Below are 8,540 nucleotides of genomic sequence, written 5' to 3'. Positions count from 1 at the left end.
TAGCAACATGACAAAAGATGTTTTTATGTAAAGTACTCCCCCAAGCTTGAATTTTGCAAAATTCAAGTTTGGATGAATTTAATTCAATATTGTATGATGATTGGTTGGACATACCTTGTGCTTGTCATTCATCCGATCTTCTTGCTCCAATCCTGGAAAGGTTAGTGACAAGAATACCCGAAGGAATTTTTTTTACAATTATCCTTATATGCTCAAAACACAAGGTAATGATGCAAATAATTCAAAGCTCATGTTACGATCTAATCAGTGCTTATTTTAGGACACTAAGCTTGTCCTTGGGAAACCATCAATTTATGTCGGCGAAGTGGTTTCCCCTCCAACGCTGACCTATATCAACTCAACGAGATCTGCAATATTTATTATAGACATATGCATCGACAACCGCCCTTTTAAAGTTTTCATAAATAGAAAAGAAGAGGGGGTTGGAGATCTCGAATGTGATGATGTTGGAGACACCAATGGATTGGGAAGATGTTACATATGAGCATGGAGTAAACGAAGTGGCTATGAAATAAATTCCATGCTCATTAATGTTTGGAGTGAAATCCATGTGGTATGATGAAAATGGTAAGGTGAGTGTGGTAAAAAAGGAAAAAGAAAAAGGATACACGGACGACTTGGTTCGAAACTAGCACAACTACCGTTCCCCGGCAACGGCACCAGAAAGCTTGTTGGGTATTTTAAACGCAAACAGAAAAATCTGCAAGCGCACGGATACCGATGTAGCTTTCACCCGGGAGTATTCTAGAGTATCGATTTTCCACAGGGAACGTGAGTGTACTAATTAAGATTCATGATCGCCCAAGGATAACTATATAATTATTTTTGGTGGGAAGAGAGAAAGTTTCCTAAGAGTTCTCTAGTTGGTCTAAGAATCAAGAATTACTTCAAAGATTATTTATTTGGGACATCAGAACACTAACCACACAAAGAGATGAGAAGGGGGCTAGGAAGCTCTAACTACGGTCCTACAAACACCGATCCAAACGAGGTGGAATACATCGACCTTTAGGGTTGTCACTACCCTAGGGCTACCACAACAATCCGCAGGATTGGGTGCAATTCTAGGTAATTGCAAGACTAAACACCACGTCTAATCTATTAATTACTACTCTAGCGTTATAAAGACTAGAGCACTTGATGCAAGTGGGAATCCAATAAATAACTTGAATGTAAATAAAAGTAATTAAAGAAGTTAGGAATTATGAATTAAAGAACTTGGAGAACGATGAAGAACGAACCAGTTGCAGCAAAAGTATAATGTTGAGGAAGATCCAACAGATCCGGCTCCTCCTCCGCTCTCCTCTTCTCTCTCCCTATTTTCTAGATTACAACTAGAACTAACTAGAACTAGAACTAGAGGAACTAGAACTAGATGAACTAGAACTAGAACTAGATGAACTAGAGCTAGAACTAGATGAACTAGAGGGATCCTCTCTACTTGGATAAATAATTAAAACCCTAGCTTTGATTCTGTAGAAGAGGTATGATCTCCAGGGGCCAGGGGACCTTGCTTATATAGTCTTTTCAGATGAATCTGGGCCGTCGGATTAAACCGACATCAATCGCACGGTTTTCCTTTGATCCCTTAGGTCGGTGGAGCATGATCCGCAAAGTTGATCGTGATTGGTGGAAAAAGGTGGGCGGGCGCCCTATCCCTGAGCCCTCTCGGCTTCCCGTTCGTTCCCGTGGCTTCTGGAGTCTTCTAGATGATAGAAAATTGCACGGCACATTAATATCTCTATGTAAACCCGACATGTGGGCCTTTCTTCCATATTTCCTGATAACCCCCTGCAGAAATAGACAAACACCAAAACTCGTGGAATCCTGTCAGATAAAACCCTAAGTCTGGTTGTTGGTTGCATTTGGATCCTTTTCCATGATTAGTTGACGGTTAAATGTGAGCATTAAGGACCGTCAACACGTACCTTCATTGTTGCGAAGTGTGACGGCTCCATGCGACGATGAGCTCACCATCTCGAATGGTCCTTCTCATTTGCTTCAAAGTTTTCCATGCCTGAAGAGCTTCACCCTAGAATTAAAAAGTAATACCTTATCGCCTAGGGTGAACTTCTTTTTGATCCTTTTGTCATGCCATCTTTTTACTCTCTCTTTATAAATCGTGGCATTGTGATATGCTTTTTCTCTCCATTATTGTAGCTTAGAGAGTTGCATCTTCCTCTTATCTCTAGCTACTTTTAGCTCCATGTTGAAGGGTCGAGATGGCGGACTAGAGGGGGGGGTGAATAGTCCTTTCTAAAACTTATCGCGCCGGCTAACCAAAATAAGTGCGGAATTAAAACTATCGGTCTAGCTAAGACTACACCCCTCTATCTAAGTTCTCTAGCACCTTAAAAAGATCCTACACAAGCATGCAATGTGCTACCTTAGCAAGAGCTCACCTAAACAATTCTAGGAGCAAGGTCACACAAACCTATGCAACTAGTACTTTGCAAACCGGGGGAGCTCCTACACAAACTAGTGAGGCAAAGCGCACAAAGCCTAAGCTCACTAGCAAGCTCAATAAAAAGGAAACCAATGCCAAATTAGACAGCGCAAATTACTTAGCTACACAAACTAAGTGATGTAACAAACAAGGTTACACAAACCAAATTAGTCACGCAAGGAAACTACTTCTAGCTACACAAGCAAGAAGGTAACTAGCAAGCTACACAAGCTAACTAATTACAAGAGCAACTACACAAGCACAAGTATATGAATCAAGAACAAGACTACACAAATCCCAGATCAATCCAGACGTGAATCAAGGAAGAGGACCAACAGGAGGAACAGGAACAAGCAAGTGTGGACCGAATCAGCTAAGATGGTCACTGCAGTTCATGGAGGCCAAGATCATCAACTTAAGTCACCATTTTTGACCAAGAAAGACGACCCAAGAATGCCAAGCATCTACTGCTCCATAAATGGATACAGCTTCTACAAGACATTTTGCGACACCGGATCGGGCGTCAACATAATGGCCGCAGTCACCTATCGGCTCTTGTTCGGAACCATGCCCTTAAAACCAACATACATTCAGCTCCAGATGGCAGATCAGACATTTCGAGAGGTTAATGGAACAGTAACTGATGTCCCAGTCAAAATAGACGATCATTTTGTCTACACAAACTTTCAGGTTATTGACATGGGAGAAGACGAGTACGATCCACCCATCATCCTTGGAAGACCATTCCTCAGTACCGTTAAAGCAATCATCTACATTGGAACTAGAGAAGTCCATATGCACTTCCCCTCAGAGAAGGTACACCGTTATTTTACTGACCCTAACTATATCGTTGAAGAATCTAAGCAGGTAAGAAAACGACGCAACCGCAACCAGAGGAGGCAAATCATCAAGGACGGATGGGCAGACTATGAAGGAGAAGTTGTAAGGTCAGAAGACGTACTGTTTAAACAGAATTATCCAGAGGAGGCCGAAGCACCGAGTTAGGTATGGAAAGAGAAGATAACTATACATGAAGAGGAGGCGCTGCCGGAAGTACCGACTCCGCCACCCAATGAATCCCAGGACAATTGAGAAAATGGAGAGTCCCGTTCAGAGGACTTAAAAACACCGAACGCCTTGCCAAGAGGTAAACTTGGTAGTTATCCTTTTCCTTTCAATTATTTTAAATATTTTGCTTAGTTAATCATGTTCATACTATCCTAAAAAGAAAATAAAAATGTTAAAAAACAGTAAGCCTACGAGTGGCATAAAACTCATAAGTACATTCACTGTGGTGGCATAATAATAAAATAAATATTTCTTTTCTGCTTTATAAAATGAAAATATAAAAACAGGGAGTAATAATTATTAAGGAGTCTCAACATGATAATGGCTAGATATTTATGCTAACACTTAATCAGTTCCACAAGTTTTGTTGTCTATTTGAGCTCCACAGAATTTAAGAATCAAGAAGACTAGCAGACGGAGGACATTCTAATCGCTGTCAGAATGCTGCTAACTTTCAAATACACCTTTGCCACCTGCTAGCTACATCAAGAGAAATTACGTCAAAATTCAGCTTGGGGGAGAGCACCCCCATTTATCCCGCTAAGTATTTCTATCTATCTATCTTTATACTTATACTATTTTAGAATATAAATATACATAAACCAGGAAAAACCAAAAAAAGATTTTGTGCTTATATATATATATCTTTTGCTTAGTGTGTTTAATAAATAAATAAAGTGGCTATGCTAATCTGTATCTTAATAATAAAACTCTAGCATGGATATGATGAATAATTGCTCTGCCTAATTTGCACATTTTAAGTTCTCTCTCAAGTTTAGACATAACTGTTATAATTTAAAGCTTGCTTTAGACCTAAACTTGTGGGATGAAAACTTGATCTGAAGTCTAAGTTGTTAACGGATACGATATGGGAAGGTTGAGCTGCTGTTTATCTGTTCCTAGAGATGCTAGAATTCTGGAGAATGTTATCTTTGAAAATCTTCAAAATATTGCATGATGAGTTCCTGTTTGATAAGAGTTTAAATTCCTACCACAACCATATATACATGCTTGCTAGACTTTGAGCCACACATTTACTATTTACTGCTTATGAGCATTGAGTGTGGTCAAGCTGTGTAGACCCTTAGGAGCTTGTCATGTAATTAAAATCAAGATTTCACTTGCACATTCACTCATATATGCTACTTCTACTCTGGAAGTACCATCTACATATATCCACCCATTTTCATCTCCAGAACCACCTAAAAATATTCTACTCCTAATCCGGGAGAGAATAACCAAAAATATTTCTGTTTTTCCTTTGTGAAATAAATGCTCAAGTTATCTTGTTACTACCACTTGCTATATTATCTCAAGAGATGAGTGTTCTAAAAAAAGAGAAGAAAAGATACGAGGAAATAAAAAGGGGCAAGTACCCGGAACCTCGAAAGAAAAGAAAAAGTGAGACGAGAGGTAAAAATGGACAAGTGTCCAACAGTAGAATTAGGGGTACAAGATACCCTCCTGAGAGAAAAGAAAAAGAAGAGCATCTCATTCTCCTCATAAAGTTTCAAAAAGCAAGGAAGGTATGTATCCCCTTAAAGAGCAAAAGTAGAATTAGACTTTCACCATTGTTATCACCATCATCACCATACACCCACTACAAGAAATGAGTGGTTTTTTGACGTTCTATTTATGTCACAATATATGGAATTAATGTCATAACTTAAGGTTTATGACATAGGGTTGACGAAAATTGTAACGTCAAAAAACCAGTGTCACAAATTTGTTTTATGACATTTATATACTTCTTGTCACAAGTTTATGACACTGGATTTTAGTGTCATATAAGTTCATGACACTAATTTGTTGTCACAAAAGCTTAGACCTTGCCACATAGAAAAACGTAACAAAATAAATTTGGCCTGCTAAAGCCCACATAGTAGCCAACCTCTTCATGGGCCACAGGCTTTTTTGGCCTCATATTGCTTGGCCAATTATTTTATTTTCATTTTTCTTTTTGGTCCAACTTTATAGCTCTGAGAATTTACAGTATGCAATATTTTAGCACATATAATTATATCATATATCTTTAGCTCATACAAAAATCTGATTCAAATGAATGAACATCTCCACATATGACTGCAATATCACAAGCATTCCACAAGTTTTAAAATACAACACCATTAAGAAAAAAAGTTGATTTTGGCAGAACGTGAGCTACAGCTTCAACAGGAGTCTTCGGATCTTGCCCTTCTTCTATTGGTTGAGCAACATAGGCCTCCATTTGAGCCTACCAGCAGTAACACAAAAGTCAGATTTTAGTGCTAGTTATATATATCTAGAGTTATGTCTATATGGAAAGCAATAGAGTGGAAAGAAATATAATGATGTCTATAAAATGGACCCTTCTATACTAGTTATCCATGTCTAGAACTTATATATGTACTGGTCTATAAAATGGACACAAAAGTCAGATTTTAGTGCTAGTCATATTAATTTCCTAATAAAACCTTAAATAAAGGGCACTGTGTTAGGTTCAAGAGGCAGCACTTACAAATCTGAAGGGGCACAAAAGTGTGTTGGCATAAGACAACAATTTATGATCCACTAAATACTATTGCCCTGCTCAAGACAAGACACCAGAAGCAAGTAGAAAAAAATACAGAGTAGAGGAATCAATCAGGTACCTAATGTCCTGTACGAGGGAGGGATGCTGCGGCGACGAAAGACCTGGGGAGGAAGCTTCTCTTAGTGGGGAAGATGGTTGTGGGGGAAGGTGTTTGCAACCCACGGGCTGCTGGCTCGAAGATGAAGTGTGAGTTAGAAAACCATGCTCTAAACATAAACCTGCAATACAGAAGCATAAATAAGATGGACATGGTTATATATTTTCTTAGAACCATCATTTTTTTTAGAATCATGGCATCAGGATAGCTGATGAAAACATTGACAACTACCAAGCAAATGCCATCTTGTTTTTAGAGGGGGAAACCACAAAGTGAAACTAAAAGTACTCTAGAAGCACTTTGACCAAAGCTTCAGGAAGCAACTTCTACCCTCATCAGGTGCCTTATTCAGTTCAAACACGAGGCATATGTTTGAAGAAATCACTGGATTTTTTTAATTGCAGCATATGTCGATGCTTAATTAGATGAAGTGTAGCATAGCACATAATTTTATTGCAGAATAATACAAACTAGCATAACTTCTAGTCAGGAGATGCACAAAATAGGCCCTTTTCATCATACGAAGATTTTTTTTCTAAAAACATATTTCTGAACTGAACTGTACATTATGTTTCAGTTATGTTCATAGGTCCTATAAGTACCCATTTACATTGTTTTCCTAACCGGAGCTAATTGTTTGTAGCAAACCTAAAACCAACATGGTAGTGGTTATTCTGTTTAGAATATCTCTTCTCTGCAGAAGGCTTGGGCAACAGACTTTCAGTTTTTGCCTCCCATTAGGAAGCATGTAGGTAGTATTATGAAATAAAGCAAGTATCTAATATACGCTATTGGAAAGCACAGGTTAAACAACAGATAATGAATTTCATTAATTTGATAAAATCAATGCTTGCTTATGGATTACTACTTCTCTATACCACAACCAGCCCATAAGAATTCTGCAACAGAGAACCAAAATAATGTTCAGGTACTTACATCGTGTTTGAGGATGAAGGCAACCAGAGATATTCTCTTGAGCTCGTGTTTGAGGATGAAGGCAACCATACACCTCAACCTCGGCAGCGCTGGACATTGCATCTCATATCTGAATAGAAATAGACAAACTCCAGTATTCTCTCATGGCCAACTATATGTCGCGTTGTCTAGAGCGACGACAACAAAGAACATTAAGATACTCATAGGAAAACATGAAGAAGAGAATGACGAGGAAGACAAGAAGAAAAACAAGAAGAAGACAAAGAAGATTATTCATGACTAGCAACATCATGTAACCATATTCAAGATAATCAAATATCAGATACAAGTACTCAGGTATTTTGTATCGGATGATTTTTATTTATTGGCTGGTGAATAAAAGTGGTTTAAAATTTCATAAAGGTTATTTTCAAATTAAGAATTGATAGAGGAAACTGGTTGTTTCTTGCTAAAAAATGCATGTTTTTTTCCTTGTTAGACAAAGAAAATTTTTTCTATGTTTCTTGGTCCTTTTGTATGTGAGTCTTGGCTTCATTATCTACTTGAATTCTCAAGGAACTGGATGAATCTACTTGTAAACATTTATAGTGTTGTTCTTAGGTGTCGCAAGTAGAGTTTGCTGATTTCTGGTCTTTCACGATATTGGTTGTTAAAAGCGTTAGTAAAAATATAAAGAAAAAATGCTGTCAATTGGACAAAGGACAGGAGCTTGCTTACCAGTACGCGAAAGGAAGGTGGAAGGGCCCTGTGCCTTGCGCTGGTTGCGCGGAGGGAGCAGACGCTCAAGACCGTGGCCAACGCCGCCCTGGAGCACGCCGCGCCTGACGTTCTCGTCTTCCCGGCCGATGTTTCCGACCCCGAGCAGTCCAGGCGCGCAGTCGAGGAGACCGTCGCTCACTTCGCCATCCCGAGAGCAGCGGCAACGGGAGCACCGGGTTGGAGACTGGAGGAGGAAGCACCGGGGCAGACTCGGGTGGCGGCGCGGCGAGCACCAAACGCGGAGACGGGGCTGGCGACGCGATGGAAAAGCTCCACCACTCGATGGCTTGCGCCTCCGTGCTCCCCTGCGTGGAGGCGGAGAATCTGACGAATGGAGTCGCGCAAGGAGGCTCCCATCCATCCTATCGCGCGGCGATCTGTCTCCTTCACACTCGGACGCAAGTGCTCAAGGAGATCGCATCGGATTCGCCGCGCCGTGATAAGATGCGGGGAGGTGCGAGCAGATGTGGGGAGGGGGCCAGCCAGCCGCAGCTTGCTCCCCGCAGGCATAGGGGCTAAGAAGGGGATCTGAGGAGGGAGCGACCACGGTCTGGAGCGCCGCCGCCGAGCAAACAAGTGATTGCGTCCACGACAAACCTAACCCTACTAGGACAAAAAAAATGAGCCATTGAGGACGAGTT

The 8,540-nt window shown here is 40.2% G+C and overlaps 1 long non-coding RNA gene across 2 annotated transcripts; it reads right to left on the bottom strand.

The window, feature by feature from the left end:
- Positions 5,522–8,499, bottom strand: LOC110435736. 2 transcript variants are annotated; one of them, XR_002453590.1, is made up of 4 exons: positions 7,858–8,499; positions 7,141–7,307; positions 6,166–6,325; positions 5,522–5,768 (listed from the first exon to the last, which is right to left on the bottom strand). It is a non-coding gene; the product is annotated as an uncharacterized LOC110435736 (long non-coding RNA). The 2 variants fall into 2 exon arrangements; XR_002453589.1 differs by having other exon boundaries at positions 7,141–7,249; positions 7,858–8,494.

This window comes from Sorghum bicolor, chromosome 5 (assembly GCF_000003195.3).
Source record: "Sorghum bicolor cultivar BTx623 chromosome 5, Sorghum_bicolor_NCBIv3, whole genome shotgun sequence".
NCBI lineage: Eukaryota > Viridiplantae > Streptophyta > Magnoliopsida > Poales > Poaceae > Sorghum > Sorghum bicolor.
This window is presented reverse-complemented; position numbering and strand designations above follow the sequence as displayed.